The sequence below is a fragment of the Triturus cristatus genome, chromosome 8 (genome assembly GCF_964204655.1).
Source record: "Triturus cristatus chromosome 8, aTriCri1.1, whole genome shotgun sequence".
Taxonomy (NCBI): domain Eukaryota; kingdom Metazoa; phylum Chordata; class Amphibia; order Caudata; family Salamandridae; genus Triturus; species Triturus cristatus.
Genome location: NC_140591.1, coordinates 1141613580 through 1141641323, shown reverse-complemented (window position 1 = coordinate 1141641323; position 27744 = coordinate 1141613580).

The following is a 27744-nucleotide window of genomic DNA, read 5'->3' as shown; positions in this document are numbered from 1 at the left end:
ATTTTACAGCGCGAGCAAGAAACAAATTATCGCCAAGCTGCGGAAACCGGAAATTTTTACATTTTTGCGCTCTCCGCGGAACGCGAAAATGTCAAATTATCGCAATTTCCGCGAACGGAACGAAATTTTCGCCCAGGCATACTTTTTTTCCCTTGTTAGACTGTGAATCCCCACCTGAAGAAGATTTTTGGGGGCCTTGTGTAGACTACAGGTCTTCACCCTTCTCCCCACCCTTGTCAGTGTTTTTAGGATCTTGCTTCTTGGGTTCACCAAATTGGTTCTGTACCTTCTGCCTCACCCTGGTTCTGACCCACGTGTCTGTCTTCTTTCCCAATTCTTGAGGAGAGGTCAGATCTGAGTCCACCAGGTACTGGTGCAACAGCTGATTTTGACAGTTATTAAGGATCTGCTCTCTCATAATCAAATTGTACAATCCTTGGAAGTCATACACTTTCCTGCCAAGTAACCAACCCTCCACAGCCTTAGTAGCACAATCTACAAAGTCTTGATTCTGTGCCTTTTGGGTATCCCTGAACGTTAACCTGTATTGCTCAGTGGTTAGGCCAAACCCTTCAATTAAGGCACTCTTCATACTGCTATAATCATCCGCTTTCTCCTCTCTAACAGTGAGGAGCTTATCTCTACCTTCGTCTGCAAAGGAGAGCCATAGGATTGCTGCCCACTGCTCCTGGTGCTCCTAGAGGACCCTTTGAACTTTACAGGCCCTTTTCAGTGCAGTTATCCATTTGTGGATGTTATCCCCACTCTGGTAGGGAGGGACACCCTTATTCAGGTTTCTATGATCATAAGACCTCACCCTATCTCTAGGGATCTTGCTGCCACCATGGGACTCTATTCCCAACGTTGTTTTAGGTCTGTAGAGCTCTAGGGCCTTCTTATCTAGGGCTACCTGCTTCTTTCTGAATTCAAGCTGAGCTTCCTCATACTTAAGCAGTCTATCCCTCCTCTCGTGAGAGGTTTTCCTCCTATGAGAAGAGATAGAGGTCCCTATAGATGAACCAGAATGGTTAGACTCCACTGATGGAGATCTAGACCTTCTAGGCCCACCACCAACTCTTCCAGGAAGGACAAAGAGGGGGCCAGTGTGGCCGTCCCCCTCATCTTCCAGGGGAGCTGGGTTTTCCAGGTCAAGATCATTGTCATCTTCCTGGTCAGCATTAGAGGTGAGGTCATGGGGAATTTCACCCCTAGGCCCTTCCTCATGTGCTGTCCCACCCACTCTGCCTGCCCCTTCAGACCCTTTAGGTCTTCTGAGATCATCCAGCCTGAGTACCTCTATGAGATGCTGGGTGGTTGGACTTTTACCTGTCCTCAGTTTCCTAGCTGTGCATAATGCTCTCAGTTCTATGAATGGGAGGTTATCATACTTGGAAACTAGAGGCCCATTGGCTTCTGACAGGGACCCACTGGTTCCTGGCCTTGAAGACATTACTAGTTATTGTTATTGTTATTGTTATATTGGATTTATATCACACCCAATCACCTGCAGGTCTCTAGGCGCTCGGAGATCGATGGTAACAACAATAAACTTGGCAAAGGAACACAGAGTAAAAGACACTCCCTGGTCTAGATTACACTCAGGATTCTTCTAAACAACAATGTTTTTAACATCTTTCTAAACCGCAGGAGGTTCCCCTCCCTGCGCAGCACCTCAGGCAGCGTGTTCCATAGCTGAGGAACTAACACAGAGAAGGCTCTTCCTCCCTTAGTTACAAGTTTGTAACGGGGACAGACCAGTAGCTGAGAATCTGAAGATCTAAGTGTTCTCATTGGGCTGTACACCTCCAAACGATCTGTAATGTAGGCAGGTGCCTGACCGTAAATTGTCTTATGAGCCGTGCATAAGTTCTTAAATTCCACTCGCTCTTTAATGGGGAGCCAATGCAGGCTATGTAGCAGGGGGGAGGCCTTTGTTCTCCTTGGGAGTCTAAAAATAAGTCGTGCAGCGTCATTCATCACAACCTGTAATCTGTTAGTCAGAGTTTTAGGTAGGCCGAGATAGAGGGCGTTTCCGTAATCTATCCTTGAAATGACGGTTGCTGCTACGATTGAGCGCATCATCGATTGAGAGAGGACCGGGGCTAACTTCCGCAGCTGTCGGATGATATTTGTACAGCTTCCCACCACTGAAGAAATTTGACTGGCCATTGACAGGTCACAATCCAGCTTGATCCCCAAGCTCTTTACAGTCAGACTTGGTTTTGGAGCAAGGCCTAACTCCGCCGGCCATAGAGGTCACTCCAAGGTGAGGCGGTGGATGGAATCACCAATACCTCAGTCTTATCTGGATTGATCTTCAACAGATTTTCGGTCATTCATTGTACAGTGTACCTCAAGATGTTCTGGGCTTTGAGTTGTGCGGTCCTTGTATTGTCGACACTCAGCAACAGCTGCGTGTCGTCCGCATAATTAAAGACTCTACAGCCCCTGCTGGCCAATGATGCAATCAGAGGTTGTAGGTAGAGATTGAATAGAAGTGGGGATAAGGCAGAGCCCTGTGGCACCCCACATTCCAAAGTCCCCACCTCAGATGTTTCATCCCCCAGTTGTATCCTTTGTGTCCTTCCCAAAAGGAAGGATTGCAACCATTTAAAGGCCAGGCCTTTGATCCCAAAGTCATTCAGTCTATCCAAGAGTAAGGCATGACTGACCGTATCGAACGCCGCTGATAGATCTAACAAAATCAGGGCGCTCGGTTCCTTACAGTCAGCCATGCCTCTTAATTCATCCAGCACCGAGAGCATCACCAACTCGATGCTGTGATGAGCTCGGAACCCTGCCTGTCGCTCATGGAGTAGATGGTGAGACTCCAGATACAGGGACAGGGACTTTAATACATGCTGTTCCAGTATTTTTGAGAGGAAAGGCAGCTGGGAAATAGGCCTGTAGTTCTTTAACACTGCAGGATCCGCACCAGGTTTCTTCAGTAGAGGCCTTACTCGTGCCTCCTTGAATTCCATCGGTAGGTACCCTGTTTCCAAGGATCTATTAAGGAGGGAGATAAAACATTCCTCCAATAAGGGACGAGCTACACGAAAGACACTGGGTGGACACGGATCTGCTGGAGAGCCAGATTTAATTTTACCCATCAGTTGCTCCAGACTCAACGCATTCAGCTCTGGGAACACTGTGATAGTGCAGTCAGCTGAGTTATAGGGGGCCGAGGTTATGGTAGTCCCATTTACCATACCACTCTTTATTTCCATGATAATGGTCTTCACTTTTTCTAAAAAGTACCCCTGAAAAGAATTACAATTTATAAGGGACTTAGAGTTTTCAGGTTTTTTACTCAGCTCTGACAGAATTTTAAACGTCTCTTTCTGGACGTTGGCTGCCTTACTTAAGCGGGACTCATAATGTTCTGCTTTAGCTAGAGCAATGAGCTTTTTATATAAGTGAAGGGAGGCTTTATAAAGATTCCTAGCTGTATCCTGCTTAGTTTTCCTCCAGCCTCTTTCCAAGGCTCTGAGCTTTCTTTTGTGCTCCCTTAATGATGGCGTAAACCAAGGACCCCCCTTACCAGGTCCCTTTATTAGCTGTGATCTTACTGGCGCTATCTGGTCGATAGCCTGAGCCAAGCTCCGTGTTAGATCCGCGTATTCTCGGTCCAGACTACATTCCAGAACCAAGGACTGGTTCATTGGCGATAGTGCCTTGGTCAGAGTTATTAAGTCAACCTCTGCCCATTTACGGGTTCTCCTAGTTTCCAACGGTAGATTGTGTATATGACCGTCGATGCGTATCTCGCAGGACACTAGATGGTGGTCTGACCATATGCATGGTACAACATCTTTGAGGGTGACATTTGAGTCTGTAGTCCACACAAGGTCAAGAACATGACCTTTAGTGTGTGTGGGAACTTCCACAAGTTGTTTAAAACTCAGGGCAGCCATCATGGTGTCCAATTGGTGAGTGGCCAGGTCCCGGTGGGGGTTATCCCAGTGCAGGTTAAAATCTCCTGTGACTAAAATTTTCATGTATCGGGTACATAGGTCCGACATAATAGGCCCAATAAAGTCATAAAAGAGTGGGGTTGAGTTTGGTGGGCGATAGACTGACAAAACCACCCAACAGGAGTTGTTCATGGTTATCTTTACCCCAAGCAGGTCAGCTAGGTCTATTGACTCAGATAGCAGTCTTTCAACTGACAGGATCTTTTTAAAAAGGATCGCTACCCCTCCCCCCCGCGCACCTCCCGGGCGGTTATGCCATATGGCATCATAGCCCCCTGGGAGAGCGGCAATGATGTCCGGCATCGAGTTATCACCCAACCAGGTCTCCGAGAGGATCAGGACATCGATGTCATTGTCCTGAAGCAGGCTATAGACTTCCACATGATGACAGTGGACTGATCGAGTGTTTAAGCTAACAATCTTCAGTGTAGAACGCCGGCCTGAGGGGGTAGCCTTATGAGGGCGAGATATAGCATAGTTATTAATATTCATCAGGGTTACGCAGTCCGGGCACCGCTCACCTTTATCCAGACTGCGCAGCTCCTCTGAGGAGTAAGTACGCCTGTAGCCCGACGACCGAGCCTCCGGGCCCGTCCGCGCGCGGAAGGGCGCAGACGGGCTGGACTCTGGCGTGAGTCCGGCGATGCTCTGGCGAACCTGCCGCGCGTGCCCGCTGCGCGTCGACATGACCGGCTTAAGTACCGGTCTAGCGTCCTTGTGACGACTAGACCGCTCCGATCCTCAGCCCTCACCCAAGATGTCCGCCGTTCTGGCAGTGCCGTGTGATTTAAATGGGGAAAGGGACCCTCTCCAAACGCGGTGTTCTCAGATTTTTAATGTGCAAGTATGTGACAGGTATATAGCAAATAAAAGCAGGGTACAGTGATAAAACTAAATTTCAACTCAAAAAACAAAACGAGAACTCTAAAAACAAGCTGTAATGCTCCTAGTGAGCGCGCTACGCTCTACGATGTGCTAGAGCTTCTCTATGTTGCCAGAATAATAATCTCCAAGTAACCGGCCGCCTGAATTACCCGGCTTAAGTACCGGTCTAGCGTCCTTGTGACGACTAGACCGCTCCGATCCTCAGCCCTCACCCAAGATGTCCGCCGTTCTGGCAGTGCAGTGTGATTTAAATGGGGAAAGGGACCCGCTCCAAACGCGGTGTTCTCAGATTTTTAATGTGCAAGTATGTGACAGGTATATAGCAAATAAAAGCAGGGTACAATGGTAAAAATAAATTTAAACTCAAAAAACAAAACGAGAACTCTAAAAACAAGCTGTAATGCTCCTAGTGAGCGCGCTACGCTCTACGATGTGCTAGAGCTTCTCTATGTTGCCAGAATAATAATCTCCAAGTGAGGTGTATTGCACTACCTACTCTAGTGTGGCCAAATTTCTTGAGTTGTAGAAAGGGTGTGCTAAGCCCTTAACACGCAACTCTAAGTTCAGTAGAATTTACTATATTCTAAAGCTTGTATTATATGTACCTAGGGTACCTTTAGTGGTTTTCAATTAGACACTCAATTGAGATTATCTGGTAAAACAATAGCAAGCTGGAATCCCACACGCTGCATACCAATGTGAGAAGTTGGCCTGGTATATGCTGTCCACTAGTTATAGTGGGCACCCTGTAACAGTCCAAACAGCCCCTTATTGATGATAGGTTAAAGACAACCTTTATTGAAAGCTATCCTAGAGGTAGCTATGGAGAGCAGCCTTCAGGCTAAGTCTTGAAGGAATGTAAAGCAGCTTGTTTTACCAGTCTATAATCTCTTGAGTGCCTAAATGAAAGACAACCATACCAGGTATTTATATAAAATATATGTATTTATTTCTAAACACACCCTCCTAGTCTCTTTATGAGAGACTAGAGGTCAAAACACATAAGTTACACTTCAAATATCACAGTAAAATAGCACAAATACACGTCAGACCCTAGGGGCGAGCCAAACCATATACTAAAATAGTGATATAAGAACCACAATTTAACTAGATGCAAGGCCTAGAGCCCTCAGAATCCCTGGGACCCCAAGGAACCACCCAAGGTAGTGACACAGGGGACCCACAGGGGCCGTGTGCAGTGTGAGAACCGAGCTGCGAGCTCCCGTTAGCTTTTATGGGGAAAGCCGCGGTTAGATTTTTAAAGATTAGGGACACTTAGAAATGAGTCAGGATCAAATCCTTTGGGAATTAGGAAGTTCTAGGACCAACACCCATGGGAGCACTGAATTACTCATGTTACCTCACCCAGGGAAGCCGGGTGCATAGGTGTCAAATGGTGTTGGGTTGCGTCGTCGATTTCAATGGGAGCTTCCAAAGAAGTGCTGCTGAAGAGATCCAAGTCTGGACCAAAGTCAAGAAGAACCTGAAAGCAGAGGGGACAGAGTCTGGGTCAGTTGCCAGTGACCAGGAAGGCGATAGGCGGATGCCCACCGATGTCGGGTGATTTCAGCTGATGGAGGTGAAGTTTGACTCTTCAGACACGAGGGTCCAGGAGGCGTCGAGGACAACCAGGAGCTGGATTTGAGCTTTCTCACAAAGGATGTTGAGTGCTGCAGTGCCGGTGCCCGGATTGGACACAACAAGCCTTGGCAACAGCAACCCACGCAGAAAGGTGAAAGATGCTTTGTGCAGACCAGCAAGGTCTGAGGGGCTCACCACTTGGTTGGGAGTCAGGGCCCGTCTGGAGCAACCAGGAAAGCCCAAGGAAATTCAAAGTTACCCCCTCAGGGACCCACCAGTTGACGGACCAGGGATCGCAATGGGACTTTGAGAGGAAACACAAAATGGTGGCCCACGGGTCACTCAGGGTGACTGGGCCAACAATCTTCGGTGGATCTTCTGCTCGAGGTGGGGGCTACAAGTAACCCCAAGTCAATGCACTTTCAAAAGTGCACAGTGAACAGGAGTTCAGGTTCCGGTTCCATGCTACTCATGAAGACTGTGGGTCTCAGCTTTGCTGGGAACTCGGGTCGGCCTCTGAGATGTCTGGAAATCCTCTTCCTTGGCAGCAAATACTTCAGAGTCCGACGGGAGCTTCGGAGATGCAGACCGGCAAAAATGCTTTGTTGGTGCCTGCCAAGCAGGGGAGTCACTCCTTGACCCCATGGGAGATTTCTTCAGCCCTCTAGTCTTTAGTAGAGCGTCAAAGTTCCATCCAGGGATATCTATAGTTCTGGTTACAGAGGTTCCTTACTTATACTTAAGGAAGGGGTTGGACTAGCTCTAGGGGTCCACCTATGGGAGGGTTTGGAATGAGGGGTGGCTACACCCATTTCCTTTGTCCAGTTTCATGCCAGAGCAGGGTCTGGAAGCCCCTGAACTAGTCTGTGCTGGACTATGCGCCGGGACACCGAATGTGCCCCAAGTGCAGGACTCTAAAGCACCCTGAGAGTGCTCCCACCCAGCCCCAATACACATAAGCTTGTCTGGGAGGTGGTTACACCTCCCTGTGACACGAAACCTATTGTCCAGGCCTCCCCTGCCAGAGTTTCGGTCAGCAGCAGGAGGCCAGACCCGTGTCTGTGGCTGCAGCATCCATTTTGTGATGCTAGGGCTCTATTAGATTTCTACCGGGTATACCAGTACTGTCATGTCTCTCCTTCTAAAAGGGTGGGATCATATCCTCACATCATGAACTGATGTGGGGGTATGATTCCAAACTGTTTGACACCAAACACAACATGTTTCCGTGCAGCCAGTCCAAAGTTAGCATTAACCATTTTAAATATAATGCGCTTAAGAGTATATGGTCAGGCTGCACCACTGACAACCTGCAGAGGGGCTCAGCTCATGCCTGGGCACCCTTTCACGTATAACCAAGCACACTGCCTTCAGGATTAATAAGGCCTGCCATAGGGGTGACTGATAGGTTGCTATGTGCAGTGATAGGTGAGGTATAGTGAACCTATACCTCAGTAAGGGGTGCATGCACCACCTTAATCAGGCTGCAGTTGCAGACCTCTGGTGTCATTTTGCATTGCTTTCCAGGTGTGGCATAATACATGCTTCAGACCCTGGTAGGCCTCTGGGGTACCTATGCCCCGGGTACATAGTATACCATATACTAGGGACTCACAAGGGTACCCCAGATTCCAATTTGGAGTGTACCTAAAGTTCATGCAATGTACATGCAATCAATTTAGAGAGGAAGCAGCTATGCTGGGGCCCTGAATAGCAGGGTCCTAGCCAGACTAAAGTCAAAAAACAGTGAAACACCAGCAAAAAGTGGGGGTAAACATGTGAAGCAGATCCTGCTCTCCTACAGCGGGGGCCAAGAAAATAGGGGGGTCCCAAAACACCTTTTTCCTATGTTAATTTCCATAGGAAACTTTAGACAAAGCTACTGCTGAACGGAATTACAACAAATTTGGCAAAAAGGTAGCCCTTAGTTCAGACAGAGCCATTTTCTTTAAATGAGTAAATCCGTTCAGTAGTTCCTGAGAAGTTAAAAAAATAAAACTTTCATAACTGGGCGGAGACTAACCACACAAGCACGAGCTTGCCTCTGATTGGCTGCCAACACTTCAAACAAGGAAGTGTCGGAAGCAATCTTATGCCTAGGACGGAGAGAGAAATAAAAAGGAAATATAAAAAAACAAGAAAATGGGCAGGGTAAAAACACCCTTACCCCACAGGCCTGCTCAGGGGGTCCCACAGGGAGGCCTAGGCCCACAAAAAGCATTTTTATTTTTTTTATTTTTGTGCGGGGTCACACCAGGTGCACGAATCCGTCCGAAATTTTTAAAAAACGAAGCCACCTCCCGAGGTTTGATAATTTATTCACGGGGTGCTGCGGCCCCACTGCAGCCCCAGGGACCACCACCTCCCTGGAGTTTAATTGATTACAGAGAGGGCTTAATGTCAATAAGGGGGGAGGGGCCTCGGGGGTCCCCCTAAGCCCCAGGGACCGCCACCTCCCTGGGGCTGTTATCATTAATTAGTGTGGAGGCTCAACCCCCAACACTGCCTCGGCGTCCACCACCTCCCCGGGGCACTCTGTATTCAAATGCGGCGGTCCGTTATGTAGCCCCGTGCCCCAGGGACCACCATCTCCCCAGGGCTTTAAATAGTTGTGAGGGGAGCCAAGCAGCCCCCCTCCTGGAGCCCTTGATGGCCATGGGGACCGCCAACCCAGGGCCGGCTCCTGCAGTGTCCCAGGGTGCCCACCCCCAGGACACTGCTGTTTGCTATGGCAGGGCGGGAGCCGTGTGGCTTCCGCCCTGCCAGAGCAAACTCTGCTTTGATTCATTGAAGCGAGAGCAGGGAAACCTGCTCTTGCTTCAATGAAGCAAAGCAGAATTGCTTTTGAACAATGGGAGCTGCATGTTAGCAGCTCCCCTTGCTCAAAAGCTATACCAGCTCCCGCAGGAGGTGGGGAGACGGTGGGATTGTGGGGTAATTGGAGCTTCCTCCATGGTCCCCAATGGTGAGGCCAGGCCCTGGGATGGGGTCCCCGTGGCCCCTCACCCCAATAATAAAAAAAAAGGAAAGGCCGTCCCAGGGGGATGGGGTCCCTGGGGCTATAATTGGCCTTAGGAGGGGGGCAACCCGGCCCCCCTCCAAATATAAAAAAAACTATTCTGGCCATGCCCCGAGGGATGGTGTCCCCGTAGCCGAAATTGGCATTGGGAGGGGAGCCACACTGCCCCCTTCCCGATTATTTTATTTATTGTTTTTAGGAAAAGGGATCAATCCCTGGGGGATGGTGTAGGAGAGTAGGATCTGCTTCACATGTTTACCCCCACTTTTTGCTGGTGTTTCACTGTTTTTCGACTTTAGTCTGGCTGGGACCCTGCTATTCAGGGCCCCAGCCTAGCTGCTTCCTCTCAAACATGATTCCATGTCCTTTAGGTACAGTTTAGATTGGATCTGAGGTGCCCTTATACGTCCCTAGAATATGGTATACTATGTACCCAGAGGCCTTCCAGGGGCTGAAGCATGTATTATGCCACCCCTGGAAAGCCACCCAAAATGACACCACAGATCTGCTACTGCAGCCTAGGTAAGGTGGTGCATGCACCCCTTACTGTGATATAGTTTACCTAAATCACTATATATATATATACACACATGTGAACCTATAAGTTACTCCTATGGCAGGCCTTATCAATCCTGCAGGCAGAGTGCTTGGTTCTTATGGGAGAGGGTGCCCCTGCATGAGCAGACCCCCTCAGCAGCGTTCGGAGACCCTTCTCTGATGCTGTTTGTAGAGCAGCCTGACCATATACTCTTAAGTGCATTATAACCAAATGGTAACTTTGGAAGGGCTGTACGGAAACATGTCGTGTTTGCTGTCAAACACCTTGGAATCCTACCCCCACACCAGTAACTGGTGTGGGAGTATGATCCCACCCTTTTAGAGGGAGAGACATGACAGCACTGGTATACCCGGTAGAGGCTTAATAGAACCCTGGCATCACAAAATGGATTCTGCAGCCACAGACACGGGTCTGGCCTCCTGCTGCTGACTGAAACTCCGGCAGGGGAGGCCTGGACAATAGGTTTCCTGTTGCAGGGAGCCAGACAGGATAATGTTTATTGGGGCTGGGTGGGAGAACTCTCTGAGTGCTTTGAAGTCCTGCACTGGGGGCACGTTTGGTGTCCCTGTGCATGCTCCAGCTCAAACCGGTTCAGGGGCTGGAAGCCCCTGCTCTGGTGTGAAACTGGACAAAGGAAAAGGGTGTAGCCACCCCTCTTTCCAAACCCTCCCACAGGTAGGTCACCAGAGTATGTCCAACCCCCTACCTTAGTATAAGTATGGGACCCCAGTCCTTAGGACTTTAGATTACCCTGGACAAAACTCTGAAGCTGAATCCTGGACCTTCAATGCTATGCTCAAGACCAGAGGACTGAAGAAATCTCTCTTGGGGTCAAGGAGTGACTCCCCTGCTTGGCAGGCACCAACAAAGCAATTGGCCAGTCTGCATTATCAAAGCTCACACCAGACTCCAAAGGATTTGCAGCCCAGGAAGTGGATTTCCAGACATCTCAGAGTCCGACCCGAGTCTCCAGCAAAGCTGACACCCGCAGCCCTCGTGAGTAGCATGGAATCGGAACTCCTGGTCACTTTGCATTTCTGCAAATGCATTGACTTCTCGTTATCTCTTGAAGTTGTGCTTAGGCTGACTTGTAGCCCCCACCTCCAGCATTGAATCCACTGAAGATTGTTGGCCTGGTCATTCCGAGTGACCAGTGGGCTGCCATTTTGTGTTTTGTCTCAAGGTCCCTTTGTGATCCCTGGTCCGTTTACTGGTGGGTCCCTGAGGGGGTAACTTTGTATTTCCTTGGGCTTCCCTGGTTGCTCCATATGTGCCCTGACTCCCATCCAAGTGGTGAGTCCCACACACCTAGCTGGTCTGCACCGAAGCATCTTTCTCATTTCTGCATGGGTTGCTGTTGCCAAGGCTTGTTGTGTCCAATCCGGGCACCGACGCTGCAACCCTTGACATCCTTCATGGGACAGCTCGAATCCAGTTCCAGGTCATCCTCGATGCCTCCTGGTCCTCGTGGCTGAAGAGTCAAGCTTCACCTCTTTCACCTGAAATCACCCAACATCGGTGGGTATCTGCTCATCGCCTTCCTGGTCACTGGCTTGTGACCCAGACTCTGTCCCCTCTGCTTTCAGGTTCTTCTAATCTTTGATCCAAGCTTGGATCTCTTCGGACACTTCGCATCTTCAGGGCAGCAGCACTTCCTCGCCAGCTCCCATTGAAATCGACGACAATACCCGACACCAAAGACAACTATGCACCCGGCTTCCAAGGGGGAGGTAACACGAGTACTCCGGTGCTCCAGTGGGTGCTAGCCCTTCTTAAGTCCAAAAGGGTTTGGTCCTGACTCATTTCTAAGTGTCCCTAATCTTTAAAAATCTAACCGCGACTTTCTCCATAGAAGCTAACGGGAGCTTGCGGCTGTGTTCACACACTGCACACGGCCCCCGTGGGTCCCCTGTATCACTACCTTGGGTAGTTCCATGGGGTCCCAGCGATTCTACAGGCTCTGGGCCTTGTGTCTAGTTAATATATGGTTTGGCTCGCCCCTAGTGCCTGACGTGTATTCGTGCTATTTTGCTGTGAATATTGAAGTGTAACTTATGTGTTTTGACCTCTAGTCTCATAAAGAGACTAGGAGGGTGTGTTTAGTAATAAACACATATATTTTATATATATACCTGGTGTGTATATATTTCATTTAGTGACTCAAGAGATTATAGACTGGTAAAACAAGCTGCTTTTCATCCCTTCAAGACTTAGCCTGAAGGCTGCTCTCCATAGCTACCACTAGGATAGCTTTCAATAAGGGTTTTCTTTAACCTATAACCAATAAGGGGTTGTTTGGTCTGATACAAGGTGCCCACTATAACTAGTGGATAGCATATATCAGGCCACCTTCTCACAGAGGGTGTCCCCAGGGCCCCCCAAAAAGTTTTAAAAAGGGGGGAACCCCTTGTACAAAAAAAAAGCTGGCATCTCTCCGGAGACCACGCCTCTTTTCTCCACCACTCTGCAAACCACGCCCCCTGGCGAGTTGTTAGTTGGGGAATTAATTCCCTTTGAATAATGAGGGTCCCTGGGGGCCAACTAGCCTACCAGGTACCTCCAATATGCGCCACAGAGCTGCGTTGCAGAGAGGTGGTCCGAGGCCATGCCCCTTTCCACACCTCTTTGCAACGCAGCTCTGTGGAGCTTACTGGAGGTACCTGGTGGGCTAGTTGGCCCCCAGGGACCCTCAGAATTCAAGGGGACTTAATCCCCCAACTTACATCGCGCCAGGGGGTGCGCTTGCACCGTAGTGCAGGGAAGGGCTGGGGCCTGATTTGAAAAGTGTGCAAACACTTCTCATGAGGTGTTGTAATTTGTAGGATTAAGTCCCCTTCAATCCTTCAGGTCCCTGGGGGCCAAGTAGCACACCAGGTACCTCCAGTATGCGCTACAGAGCTGTGTTGCAGAGAGGTGGTCCGAGGCCATGCCTCTTGGTGCACTGGTGGTGGGGCAATGAGGTCCTCTTGTGTCCTGAGGACCTCAGGACACAAGTGAACTTCATCCCCCGAGCAGCAGTGCGCCAAGAGGTGCGTTTGCAGAGTGGTGTAGAAAGGGGGCATGGCCTTGGACCAGCTCTTTGTAATCTAGCTCTGTGGCGCATATTGGAGGTACTTGGTGGGCTAGTTGGCCCCCAGGGACCCTCAGCATTCAAGGGAAATTAATTCCCCAACTAACAACGTGCGAGGGGGCGTGTTTGCAGAGTTGTGGAGACAAGGGGCATGGCCCTTGTCTACCTCTCAGCACTCTCACTGCGTGGGGCTTACGAAAGGTAAGCGTTAGGCTAGTTGGCCCCTAACCCCTTCGATGCTCATGATGGAATGGTTCCGTCATGAGCATCGGTGCCCCTGTGATCATGACGAAACCATTCTGTCATGAGGCCAGGGGCACGAAATACCTCCGCTGCAGACAACAGAGGGGTTTCTATTATTCCCCTGTGACCTGGAGAATCTCTTCCCCAGCTCCCAAGGCCCCCTCCCTGGTTTCTTTGCCATGAAAATCAGCGCGCACCTCGCTCTGTCATCATTGCACAGAAACCGAAACTGAAAAGAGCCTTTAGGCTCATTTCAGTTTCACTTTCTACGTGCTCAGGGAGCTAGCTCAGCCCCCCGGGTACGTAGAAAGAAGGGGGAGGTATCATTGGAAAGGGGGGAATCTCCCCTTTCCAATGGTACCCCTGCTTGGAGATCACCCCAGGAGGGTGAACCCCAAGCAGGGATCCACCCACTAGACACCAGGAAGGGGGGAGCGGCCCCTTGGGCAAGGGCTTTTGCTCCCCAAAATTGTTGGGGTGTGATTTAGTCTTTCTGCCCCCAGTAGCCCCCCTGGGGGGCAAACAGTCCACTAGACAACAGGGATATTTATTTTTAGCCACATAATTTATTAGGGTGAGGGCTGCCCATAAAGGGCATGTCCATGCCTCACCCTGCAAAATGTACAGTCTTTTGACCCCCTGGGGGGCAGTAGGGGGCAGCAGCCCCCAATCTGTCCCCCATGGGGGCAGAAAGCCCACTATACACCAGGAACTTTTTTTTAAATTATAATTTGTGGTGGGGGCTGCCCAATATGGGCATGCCCATGCCCCCAACCACCCCTGCAAAAATAACAGCCTTTTTTCCCACTCAACACCAGGGATTTTTTGGGGGCAAATTTTAATTAGGGTAGGGGCTCCCAAAACAGGCATGCCCATGTACCAACCCCTGCCTGTGAAAAAAACAGCCTTAATGCCCCTCCTGGGCAGGCAGATGGGGCAGCAGCCCACTAGACGCCAGGGATTTTTTTGGCAAATTTTAATTAGGGTGGGGGCATTGGCATGCCTGTTTTGGGCAGCCCACACCCTAATTAAAACTTGCCCAAAAACTCCTTGGCGTCTAGTGGACTTTCTGCCCCGCCGGGGGGGCAAAATGCCAACTAGACGTCAGGGATTTTTTTGGGGCAAATTTAAATTAGGGGGGGGTTGCCCAAAACAGCATGCCCATATCCCCACCCCGTTCTCACAAAATGACAGCCTTCCTGCCCCCCCTGGGTGACAGATGGGGCAGTAGCCCCCAATCTGCCCCCCCCGGGGGACAAAAAGCCCACTAGACGCCAGGGATTTTTTGGAACAAATTTTAATTAGGGTGGGGGCATTGGCATGCCCGTTTTGCCCCAAAATCTCCCTGGCATCTAGTAGACTTTCTGTCTGGGGGGCATTAGCCCCCAATCTGCTCTGCCGAGGGGGCAAAAAGCCCACTAGATGCCAGGGATTATTTGGGGCAAATTTGAATTAGGGTGGGGGCTTCCAAAACGGTCATGCCTATGCCCCACCCCCTCACCGAACAATGGCTCTGTAATGGCTTGTATTCAGCAGCATTCAGCACATTTTCATTCTCCTGATCCGTTTGAGTCCAAATCAGCTGGGCTTCAAAACTGGGTCAAACCGAGGCACCTGTTCAGTCTTAGAGTTCCCAATGCCCTCCTTTACCCACTGATCTTAGGGCAAAGGCAAAGGGACCCTGCGACAATGAGTCACATGTATCCAGTACTTGCGGCCAGTGACCTTCACTGCTGTGCGTGTTGCTAGCAGGACCTGCTCTGGCCCCCTCCACTGAGGCTCCAAGCTTTTCTTCCTCTGAAAAGTTCTCACTAGAATAAAATCATCAGGCTGGATGTTGTGTCCGGGCCCCTCTGGTGCAGCTAGCAAGGAATCCCAGACCTGCTGGTGAATAAAACACAATCTGTCAGTTAACTGGCTGAGATAATCGATTAACAATGGGTACTCAATAACGGAAAACCGTTGATGGAGCAGGACGCCACAGACATTTGCCGTGTGTCTGAACACAACCTCATACAGAGACAATCCTGTTCTAGAATGTGTTGTGGTTCTTGTTGACAAAATAGCTAGTGGTAAATCATCTGGCCATTTTAACCCTGTTGTCTCTTGTATTTTTGCAAATTTAAGTTTGAGAGTACCATTGTACTTCTCAACCAAACCTGCAGACTGGGGATGATTGGCAGCATGAAACCTCTGCTTTATGTGCAAACCATCACAAATCAATTGGATCACCTTTGCATTAAAATGACTTCCCTTACCACTCCAGATCAAAAGGGGCAAGCCGAAACGAGGAAACAACTCCTTCAGGAGTACCTTTGTGGTCGTAGTGGCTGGATTGTCCTTAGTGGGATAAGCCTCAACCCATTTACTGAATGTACATACAACCACCAAAACATACTTCAGATTATTGCATCTTTCCAATTCTATATAGTCCGTTTGAAGGACCTCAAAAGGAAAAGTGGTATCACTAATATGGGCTGGACCATGGGCCATTGTAACCACAAGGAGAACATATGCATCAGGCAACATCCATCTCTGCGTCCCCGACTTATCAATCCAACATCCCTCATCATTCAATTGTGCTGTACTTTCTTCCCACACTGCTAATTCTTCCATCACTCACTTTATATCTCTTTCACATTCTCAAGAGTGTCTTCAAACATACCAACTTCAGGGACCCACCTAGCGGGTCCTGCTACAAACATTCTTTTCATATTTGTCCAGGCCGTTTCCTTAGTTCTCTGATCGGCAAAATTATTTCCCCTACCTACATCATCAGTAACCTTCTTATGGGCGCTACACTTCATTATTACCAGTTTCTTAGGGAGTGTCAGCAGACACAAGCCTCAATATGAGGTGCCCATGCTGAATCCTGGTCACTTGAGAAGTAAGGAACCCCTCTCTGCCCAGAGTTGCTCAAAAAAATGGGAGACCCTGAAGGCATAATGGCTGTCAGTATAAATATTGACAACTAGTCCCTTGTTTAATTTGCAATAAGGGCAGCTAACTGAGCAGCTTGGGCTTACAGATAAGGGACCTGCAATGTCTCTACTACTGTGTACAGTGTGGTAATAGCATATTCTGCAGTGGTGGTTCCATCTGGTAATTTAAAACAAGAGCCATTGACATATAGTTCCCCTTGTGGATCACATAAGGGAATATAAGTCAAGTGTACCCGTCCTTTCATCTCTTCCTCCGTTCAGAAAATATAATCATGTTTGTCAATTTCATCACTCTTGGAAGGGAGGGGTAGTAATGTGGTGGGATTCAGAGTGGAGTTTAGTAGCAATGGGGTAACCCAGTTTCCCTCAGAACCTGGGCAATCGTATGTAAAGAGAAACAATGGTTCTGTCGGGTATCAAATATTTCTTAAACCAAACAATTCATTAGGTTATTCATTAAAAATGTTTTACTTTAAATCCAAGGAACACACACAAACACCATACAGGGTATTGAGTTATTCTTATATAAATTATGTAATTTATAAATAAATACCCAAATTGATTTTGTAAGGATGTCAAAACACAAAGTGAAATATAATGTGATATGTGACAAAGTGACATCTGGTGCTCAGTGATACAGAGGTGGTGCGTAATATGTAAAAGGTGTCTAAAAGTATGTACAGGAAAATTAGATGGCCAGAAATCAAATATTGAAAATCAATGATTCTGTGGATTGAAAGAATAAGTCTGCAGAGCCTCTGGACTGGTCCAAGTGATATTGTCAACTTTTCAACCCAGGATCTGCACTACTATCTAGTCAGTGCGGGTCTTCATCAGGACATAGGCGGGGGATGATGACAGCCTGTGTCCAGGATTACGTGTATGCGTCATGGAACATTACAGCTGTTTGGAAGCTCGCTTGCTGAGCAACCCGTGAGCTATACCGTGAGGGGGATTGCAACAGTATTGAATCAAGGGATGTGGATCATCAATCCGCGATTACGTGAATCACTCGTAATTGCTGATTACACCATGACTGTTCAAGATCAATACAATCTGTCGGCAATTATTGTGATGCTGGCATGCACATTCATAACTGTTAATACGTCTTATACATTCACTAGGTAAAAACAGTGTACAGTCGTTATACATTGATTGAATAAGCAATATTGTACAGTCGTTGTAAAAAATGGAATTTACACAGTGCACTGACACATGAGATCTTTACATCATGCATAGTGTGACAAGGTGATGCACAGAGTAAAATTAAGGCCTGTATATACAGTTGGATTCCACAAAAGTTTCTTACTCATGCTAAGATATACAGAACCACAAAACAAAGTATGTATGCTCAAAGTGTAATTCTCGCCAATCATGTGCGCTAAAAACATATTTACCGTGAAGGAGACAAGGATGTGTTAAGGTCTGTGGGACCACAAACTAGGTGTTATCTGGTCAAAGTGTACTTCTCACAGATACTATACGTAAAGATGTGCATGTATTTACAGTGAGAGAGGCTTTTCATAGATCATCCACGTTAAAATGTGCATGTATTTACAGTGAGCGAGACATTGCGTCAGTTGCAATGCTCAGGTATCACAGTTATGTTCAATAATGACTGAGGACCCTTAGATGTAAGAGTTGGCCCATTTGTCTTGCAGTCTCCTCCAGCTCTTTCAACCCATCCTGTACAGAGTTGAGGGAGTGGATCCATCTACACTCCTTGTAATTTAGAGCCATTGAAATTGACCCACCTCTGGAGTGGGCACTGATCTTCTCTATGACTCACCATCTTATGTTGTCAGGGGAATGGTTGTGTGCCACAAAATGATCAACTAATGGTGCACCCTGTACCTTGCATCTTACTCTACTGTGCTGTAGTATTCTGGCTTTCACTTTCTGGGTGGTTTGGCCAACATAAACTAGACCACACGGGCAACAGATTGAGTATATCATGTTGGAGCTATTACAATTAGTAAAATGTGGTAGCTTATATGTTCTGTTGTTATGTGTGAACGAGGATCCTTCATAACAAAAGGGGGACGCTTTGCATTGGCCGCATTTGTGATGTCCAGTTATTGGTGGTAGGCCCAGGTGACTCCTGAGGTCTAGTGGTTTAGGTGGTTCCAAGTATGCCCTCATGACGTTATCATTCATATTTTTTCCACTTTTGAAGGCGATGATGTTGTCCCTGTTGGTCTGTAGTTCACTCGCAACCAGATTCCAATACCTCTTCACGATCTTCTTTATATCATTGCTCTTGGCATTGAATGTTGTCACGCACACGATATTCTCTGACTTTGTGGTTCTCTCCTACACCTCCAACAGCTGGTCACGGGGGCAGTACCAGGCGCGTTTTCTTGCACGTTTCAATAGTCCAGTCGGATATCCTCTCTCTTTTAGACGGCTTGTGAGGGTTTCTGTTTCTTTGAAGAAATCTGTCCTCCTGGTACAGTTTCTTCTGAGCCTGAGGTATTGCCCATAAGGTAGATTGTCCCTCAGGCTTCGCGGGTGATGTGATTTATACATAAGCAATGTGTTTCTTTCCATGGGTTTTCGGTAGAGGTCACAGTACATCAAACCCTCCTCAACTCGAAAACGTCAGATCGAGGAAATCTATGGCCTCATTAATGCTTGTCATGGTGAATTGGATGTCCCTTTTCCTGGTATTCAGCCAATTATTGAATTCTTTCAGCTCATTGACCTTCCCTGACCACACCATTATGACATCGTCAATGTATCGTTTCCATACTGTAATCTGGTTGATGTATGGATTGTCATGGCTATACAGGTGTTCCTCTTCGTGGTGGTCCATGAAGATGTTAGCCAGACTGGGTGCGTAGGTGGCACCCATCGCAACTCCCTTGCACTGGTAGTAAAATTGTCTCTCAAAATTAAAAATGAAATAATTCCTTTTCATGGCAATCTCCAGTAATGAAATCAGAAAATCAGTTGGAATCCAGTGCGGTCTGGGCCGTGTATCCAGTACGGTTCAAATTACGTCCAGTGCATTGTCTTGGGTTATTGACGTGTACAGTGAGGACACATCAAGTGTCACAAGTAGTTGAGTCTGGACATCATATGGTTGACCCTCAAGCAGTTGAATGATGTGCATGGTGTCTCTCACATAAAAGATTTCGTTTTGGGGTTACCCAGGTTACCCAGGGTTGTAAAAAATGGTAAATGAACTGATTCAGTGGTTCCAGGATAGACCCATAACCAGAGAGAATCGGTCTACCTGGTGGCCTCTCTGTCCGCTTGAACACCTTGGGCAGTGTATATATCCTGGGGATCCTCGTTTTTTTTTGTTTAGGAAATCGCATTCAGGTTGGCTCAGGAATCCCTCCTCCAATCCATCTTGAGTTAGTTTCCCTATCAAGGACTTGAGCTCAGTCGTCGGGTCCCGTGGGATAGGCTGATAGCTTGCCAAGGCCCCCAGTTGCAGTTCTATCTCTTCCACATAGTCAGTCGTATTCTGTAGTACTACCGCACGCCCCTTATCCGCTGCCTTGATAACGATGGAGTCATTGTTACCCAGGGATTGTTGCGCTAGTCCTTCCTCCTTACTGATGTTATACTTTATGCATTTCCTTCCATCCAAGAGTTGCATGGTTTCTGGAGAACAATCTTCTCGTAGGCAAGTATTTTCTCACTCATCAGATATGCACCCGGTGTGAAAGTAGACAAATGTCTGTAGTTTGTGGCTGCCGCCGTCGGGTTGTAGGTGCTTTTGCTGAAGTAATACTTCAGTCTGATTTTACAAGAGAATCTTTGTAGCTCAAATTTAACCTGGAATGAATCAGGTATCAAAGTCGGCACAAATGATAGTCCTTTCGAAAGAACCTCTCTCTCAGCTGGGGACATGATGTGGTTTGACAAATTAATTATCGGGTCCGTGTGATTAAGGTTGTTACCATGTTGTGCACCCTCCATCAAATTCAGTGGCACATCGGTGTCGGTGCTGTGCATGTCAACGGTCGTCCTCTCTGGGTTGGCCATCGTTTGCATGCTGCTGGTAGTGTGGTCTGAAGGTAATGTGTCACCAACAGTGGGTAAAATATGTTCACTCAACAACTGGGTAGTACCACTGCTCTCTAAGGGGGTTCCTACCATTGGTATGTTTGCCTGCGAGTTGAGATCTCCCCATGTGTTTCTGGTTGGTAAAAACGGACATGTGATGGTCCTTGCTGGGTGCTCCTGCCCCTGTTCCAACCTCTTGGTCTTTCCCAATTCTCTGCCTTCCCCCAACCCTGTTGGACTGGTGGTGACCTTTCCCCTAAAAAGCCCTGGTTGCCCTGATGGCTGGTAGAAGGTCTCTCAGAGTCAGAATCGGACCCGCTTCCTACTGAGGAATCAGAGAAGGTATTGAACCTCCTTGGTCCCTGCCTACTTCTGTTAGAGAAAAAGCCTTGGCTGTTCTGCTGATAATAATCATCAGACAAGTAAGGATAAGTTTAGTTCTTGTCATAGTTACTTACATCTTTCGATAACATATCTAATTTCCTGTTCAAAGTAAACGTGTTAAAGTCAGCTAATGCCTTCTCCCCTCACTCTAAGGCTTCCCTTGCATTGGAGAGGACAAGGATTTCCTTCTTAAGATCGGCAATTTCCTGTGTGATTTTTTTCACATATTCAATCGCGGTCTCAACTCAAAGCACCATCCAGTGCCTGGAGCAATTATTAGCAACGTAACTGAACCCTTCCCTGAATTTTGGGACGTCTATGAAGATAGCGGTTTCCTTACGGACATGTAAGCCCTTGGGGATTATATTCGATTGCAGATACTTAGTTAGTACATGCCCATGAAGGCGAGATCTAATGAGTTTTTTCTCTAGCCTTTCAATTTTTGCTAGTTTCTCATTCAAGCTGGCATCAACTGATACTCAGTCCGATCCTAGCAAAAAGTTAGAAGCACCCTGCTCTTGTATCAGCCTAGCTATGTACTCTTCACTGTAAGGTAACGTTTCTTTGTAAGACATACTAAAACAATACAGACACAATACACACAACAATACAAAAACAATGAATGAGAGAGAAACCCTCGCAGGTACAACCTGCACTAATTCAAGTTTAGTAGCAATGGGGTAGCCCAGTATCCCTCAGAACCAGGGCAATCGTATGTAAAGAGAAACAATGCTTCTGTCAGGTATCAAATATTTCTTAAACAACCAAACAATTCATTAAGTTATTCATCAAAAACTTTTTTTTTACTTTAAATCCAAGGAACACACACAAAGACCATATGGGGTATTGAGTAATTTTTATATAAATTGCGTAATTTATTAATAAATACCCAAATTGATTTTGTAAGGCTGTCAAAATGCAAAGTGAAATATAATGTGATATGCGACAAAGTGACATGTGGTGCTCAGTGATACAGAGGTGGTGCATAATATGTACAAGGTGGCTAAAAGTATGTACACGAAAATTAGATGGCCAGAAATTAGATAGTGAAAATCAATGATTCTGCGGATTGAATGAATAAGTCTTTTCCGCAGAGCCTTTGGACTGGTCCAAGGGATATTGTCGACGTTTCAACCCAGGATCTGCACTACTATCTAGTCAGTGTGTGTCTTTATCAGGACATAGGTGGGAGATGATGACAGCCTGTGAATAGAAAGAAGCATGGATCAATTGTGATCCAATTAGCGTATACTCGAGTTAACATGAGCTCACGCAGTGGCGGATAACTCACTTCAAGATGCCTGCCTCCTATAAGGCCTCTGCTATTCCCCCCTATGCGAGGCAGGTACTGGAAACCCCATATAGTATAAGGGTGACTAATAACTGAAAACTCCGCTGTATGACCCCCCTCTAACTACAGCTTGAGGAGACACCAAGAAGTAGTGGTTATGAGCAGAAGATCATGGAGGCTACTGCAGGGGGTAGCCTGGGGGGCTACAGGCTAGGTTGGGGGAGACTGCAGGCTCTATGGCAGGTACAAGACTTACTGGCTGCAAATGGCAGGACAAATAGTATCAAGTCCTCCAAAGATTGTACTGCCTGTTGCCCCTGACACAGACACAGCTTTCCAGAAACTCTCTGCAGCAGACCTTCACCGCTCCTTGTCATCCCTGTCACCAAGAACGCTCCTGCTCCTTGCTCCGTGCTCCTTTCCCGAAGTGGAGTAAATGGAGCTATGAGTGGGGAACACCGAGCAGAAGCCACAGGCTGCACCCAGACCTATTCGGGCTACCTCTGTGGCTCGCTCAGGGCTGCTCTTAGCAGGAGCTGACTACGGCCCACACACTCACGTATCAGAGCTCGAGACTTGGGACCTCAAGCACGAGCAGCACTGATTAAATAAACGTGCTGAAGGATGGCAGCATTTAGTAAGGCTTTCACAGGCGTTACGAGCCCCACAACAGGCCAGAGGCCATGGCAGGCTTGGCTCTCTCCACCTGCCCTGCACCCAGTGCTTAATTTGCAAAATATTAAGTGCAGGTGCTCACATTTTGTAGGAGGCCACACCCACTCCCCCCAGCTCCACCCACTACCTCACAGGCTCCACCCACTTATTCTATTGGCTCCACCCACATCCGCAACTGGCACTGCTGAAAGCCACATGTAATACCTGGTCTGAATTCCTACTTTGGTAATATAATGGTTGACTTGAAACACGTGTGGGTTTTCCAAGCTCCTTGTGAAGGACATTTTAATAAAATCAAGGCAAATCCACAAAAGAGACTGGATGTTATGACCTTTGGAACCGAAGATAATGAACTTTTTCTGACCATGAAAGGCCTGACACTAAAGTAACACTGAAATGACTACTTCTACTTCTGTTGCATTTTGTGTCTCTCCAGGCTTGATTTTCAAATAACATTCTAAACTGCTAAACTATTTGTAAAAGACAGTGCCACACCTTACACACTTCTCAATTATTTTGCTCTCAGAACTTGGGGAATTCAACCACTGATATATATATACATTTTGTTGCCAAAGGATATATGACACTGTAGAGCTCAGTGATACAAGCCCACTATGAAGGCATCTATCACATTAAGAATATATTGGACTCTGCTAGATACACAATATGCACCTCTCTGGCATATGCACGACCTGTAACTGATTTATGCACATCATTCAATCCTGTAATATGCCCAATATGGACATCTGAAACCTCTTAATATATGCATATATAAGGTCTCCAAAATGTGCATATATCATAGGCTTGTGTAAAATGCAGTGTCACAGGTATGCCTATAGTATACAATGCAGACCCTTTGTATATGCACTGTGTGTAATACTGTGGTATCTGAAAATTACACTGTTCAAATGTGCAGATGACTTGAGCTTTACAGGGAATATAATGTAGGTCTGCAAACTTCACAGACCCAAGTCAGAAATGTCCACCTGTGCAGTTTTCTGTTTGAACCACTCAACCTGCACTCATTCAGGCACACATCTCTCCCTGCACTCATACAGGCACGCTGCTCACCCTGCACTCATCCAGGCACACCTCTCACCCTGCACTCATAAAGGCACACTGCTCACCCTGCAGTCATATAGACACACTGCTCACCTTGCACGCATATAGGAACACCACTCACCCTGCACTCATACAAGAGCACCGCTCACCCTGCACTCATACAGGAACACTGCTCACCCTGCACACATACAGGCACACCGCTCACCCTGCACTCATACAGGCACACCTCTCACCCTGCACTCATACAGGCACACCGTTCACCCTGCACTCGTACAGGCACAGTGCTCACCCTGCAGACATACAGGCACACTGCTCATCCTGCACTCATACAGGAACACCGCTCACCCTGCACTCATACAGGCACACAAGTCACCCTGCACTCATACAGGCGCACCACTCACCCTTTACTCATACATGCACACAGGTCACCCTGTGCAGCACTTACCCTGCACTCATAAATAAAGAAAATGGAAAGACTTAAAACACACACAGCAATCTGTAGAATCATAGATATGCATTACCACACATTAAATCCCTTTAGTACCTTTAGAGGAACACTGTCTTTCTGAAAACAGAAGTTTTAAGGTTAAAACTGTTAATGCGCTGAGAGTCTAACAATGAATCCTCCAAGTTCCCCTTTCCAGCAGCTGTGATTAGTCTGCCCGCCTGGCCTCTCTTCATTGCAGTGGGCAATAAAGACTGGAAGCAGGTATGGACACTTCTAGGGGCCGTTGCTGCCTTTAAAGCGTCTGTAGTCTGTACAGAGTAATAATAATGCAGTTGAAATATGTACACTTGACATGGGAGAGTGGGCATGTTTGTTAACTGCAAAATTGTGACTTTCCTTATTGAAAGGTATGTAAAATGCCCAAGACGAAATTGCATATCTCCTAATGTAATTCAAACTTCTGTTTAAATGTGCAGGGAGGCCAGGAGCATTGTTAGACCATCTTCGGATGGCATCTCCATACCAGGCTCAAAAAGATGACAACAAGCTGTTTACAATTTAGCATTACTGCTACTATTATCACATACCTAATGCAGATGTCCTGCTCTCCCATGAGACAGTCAATCCTGTCAATGGCGATGTGTGGGCTGGGGCTGCAGCCTGGCTCCAATCTACAAAGACACTGCAGCCCCAAAGGAGTAGGGATTTGGCAGCACTGATAGGTCTGCAATCCTGCTGCTCGAGGCAACAGTGGTGACAAAACCAATGCACGCCATGCTGAGTTGCTAACAAAATGATCTGCTCCTGTTACTTCTCTCATGTGGGCTAACTGCCAAATACCCTGTGGGCCCCTCCTCAACCCCCTGCTCTTTGAGGCAAAGGCGTTGTAGGCCATCATGGAGTGGGCGTGGGGGAGGGATTCACACGTTTACTACAAATCAACCCTGCCTCGCTTGTCTCTGGTGCTGTGTGCCCCTCCCCAGGCTAAAAGACTTAACGGACCTTCGGAAACAAATACATGGGCATTGTAAAATGCCGCGCCCACCATCCTGATTATACAACACTGCCTTGTGCCTCCAGGTTCACACATGGGCAGCTGCATTGTGAATTCACTTTCACAACGCTTAAACACAAGTTTCAGGTTACGTACTGCCTGAAACAGCTCGTGGGTTTTTCTTTTGTTTACTGTACTCTCTTAACAGCAATTGCCCCATGTAGACCCGGCCCTGAGAAATAAGTGCCGGTGCTTAGCACCAGAAAGCACCGGCCCAAATTAAGCACTGCCTGCACCGTCTGGCACAAAAATTGCAGCGTCCAAACATCTCAGATTATTGAGACCCCACTGATGCCAGTGTTGAATTTATTAACAAATGCACTCAAAGGGTACCTCAGAGGTGCCCCCTGCAAACCTACCAAAACCACTCGTGTGTACCTGTCTGGTCTACAACAGCCTGCCATCTCAAGACATGTTTTTGACCCCTGAGGTGAGAGCCTTTTGCTTTTGTTGGTCAGAAACAAAGCCTTTTCTTAGTTGAGGTGCTTCACACCTAAACTCAAGCAGGAACCCCATAGAACGGTGGTGAGCCTCAAAGGCTTCTTTCCCATTGTTTTGCTGACCTGGGCCTCTCCAGGTAGTCGAGATGCCCACACCCTTGATCAAGTCCCACTTTTGGCAGCAAGGTCGGCGGGAAAAGAGTAAACAAGAGAGGTGTGTTCCCTCTCAGCCAGCACCACCACTAATGTGCCCTGAAATGAAGTAACCCTTTCCTTTGAAAATTCCTCCTTATTGTTTTGGAGGATTCTAGTCGATAGGGTTAGGACATAAAAATGGTGTAGTCACCCTAAAGGTAATTATTACATTGACTACTGCCTTCTAACCCCTGTAATGCCCCTAAATTGAGTATTTAGGGCACCCCTGCACCGTAATCCTCATGTTAATCATGACCTACAAAGAATAGGACAAAGAAGTGCCGCAGCGAAAACTGAAGATACCAAGGTGCTGATTCCGATCCTGGAAAAACCGGGTATGAACCGTCGGACGGAGCGTTTTCTCCGTCCGACTCGTACCCGGGAAAAACACCTTACAAACCCGCAAGTACGATTCGTACAGAAACACCATTTCTGTACGAATCGTAAAAACCACCGACCGGCTAAAAAACACATACAAATCGGATCCGGGACACCGCGTACGCGACATTCGCATGGAGTCAGGCAGCGTTTTACGGATCAGCAAGTACGATTCGTACCCACAGCACCTCGGACGGCAACATTTTTACGGGACCCAAAAAGTGCCGGAAAAGCTAAGTACGCCGCGATGCACGAGGAAAAGGGGGCCCGGTATGCACCGTACCCCCATCACTACACGTCCGCACCGTACCACTGCATCCCCCCCATGTCCGCACCGTACCCCCAGCTCCCGTAGGGTAGGTACAGTGCGGACCCCCACCCCCGGAGGGACGGAGCGTACCCCCACCCCACCCCCATAGGGACGGAGCGTACCCCCACCCCACCCCCGTAGGGACGGAGCGTACCCCTACCCCACCCCTGTAGGGACAGAGCATACCACCACCCCCGCAGGGAGGGAGCGTACCCCCACCCAACCCCTGTAGGGACGGAGGGTACATGGGGGGGCTGGGGGTACGCTCCGTCCCTACAGGGGGTGGGGTGGGGGTACCGGGCATACATGGGGGGGCTGGGGGTATGGCGTGTACGTGGCTGGCTGGGTGTTCGGCGCGTCTGCGGGCACATGTTTGGACGTCTCCATGGTTGCCATGGGAGTTTGCTCCGTACGGTGTTTTTTCCATGCGGTTGTGCATTCGGACGGACAAGACGGATCGTACTTGCGCGCTCGGACTTCAGTTTACCGATTCGTACGTAAAACTGTCCGGGGACGTGTCGGACACTGTTTCCGATCTGAGGACGTGTCGGGGAATTTTCCCAATGCGATTCGTTTGGATTTTTTAACATACGAATCGTACTTGCCAGTTTGTACGGGACTTGTATGATTCACACGGTAAAAAATCCGGATACGGTTCGTACGAGGAATATTTTTAACGGATCGGAATCGGCACCCAATTGTCTTGGCCCTAGCCCTACTGGCCTGTCTGCAGCCCTCAAAGACACTGCTACAGAAGAGACAATCGCCCTGCAGATTAGTGACCTCGAAAACCTCAGAGAGGACTGCCTGTCTTCTAAAAAAAACTCCTACATGTCCAGTAGACAGTGGACCTGTCCAGAAGAAAATCAACTTTAAAGACCTGTGGAACAGCAAAGTCGACTACCTCTGCACCTCATGCCCACGGCCGAAGTCCTAGAGGCCCACTTGTCCAGAAATGGTTTCCCAGCGTTTCTAAGCAAGAGTCCCTCATAAGTGGACCCCTGCCAGACTTGACGTTGACGCCTGCAGCCTCTGCATGAGGATCCCCAGCCGCGACCACACTGGTAAGCTAACCTCTGATGCCAAAGTACACCGCTGCACCCGGAGCCCTGGGTCCTTGGGGAGCTCTACCAATGGTATCCACCTCCCAACTTATCTAAGCAGCTGTAGGTTTCCTTCGCACAACCTCCTAGCCTGCAGTCTTTTTCCAAGAT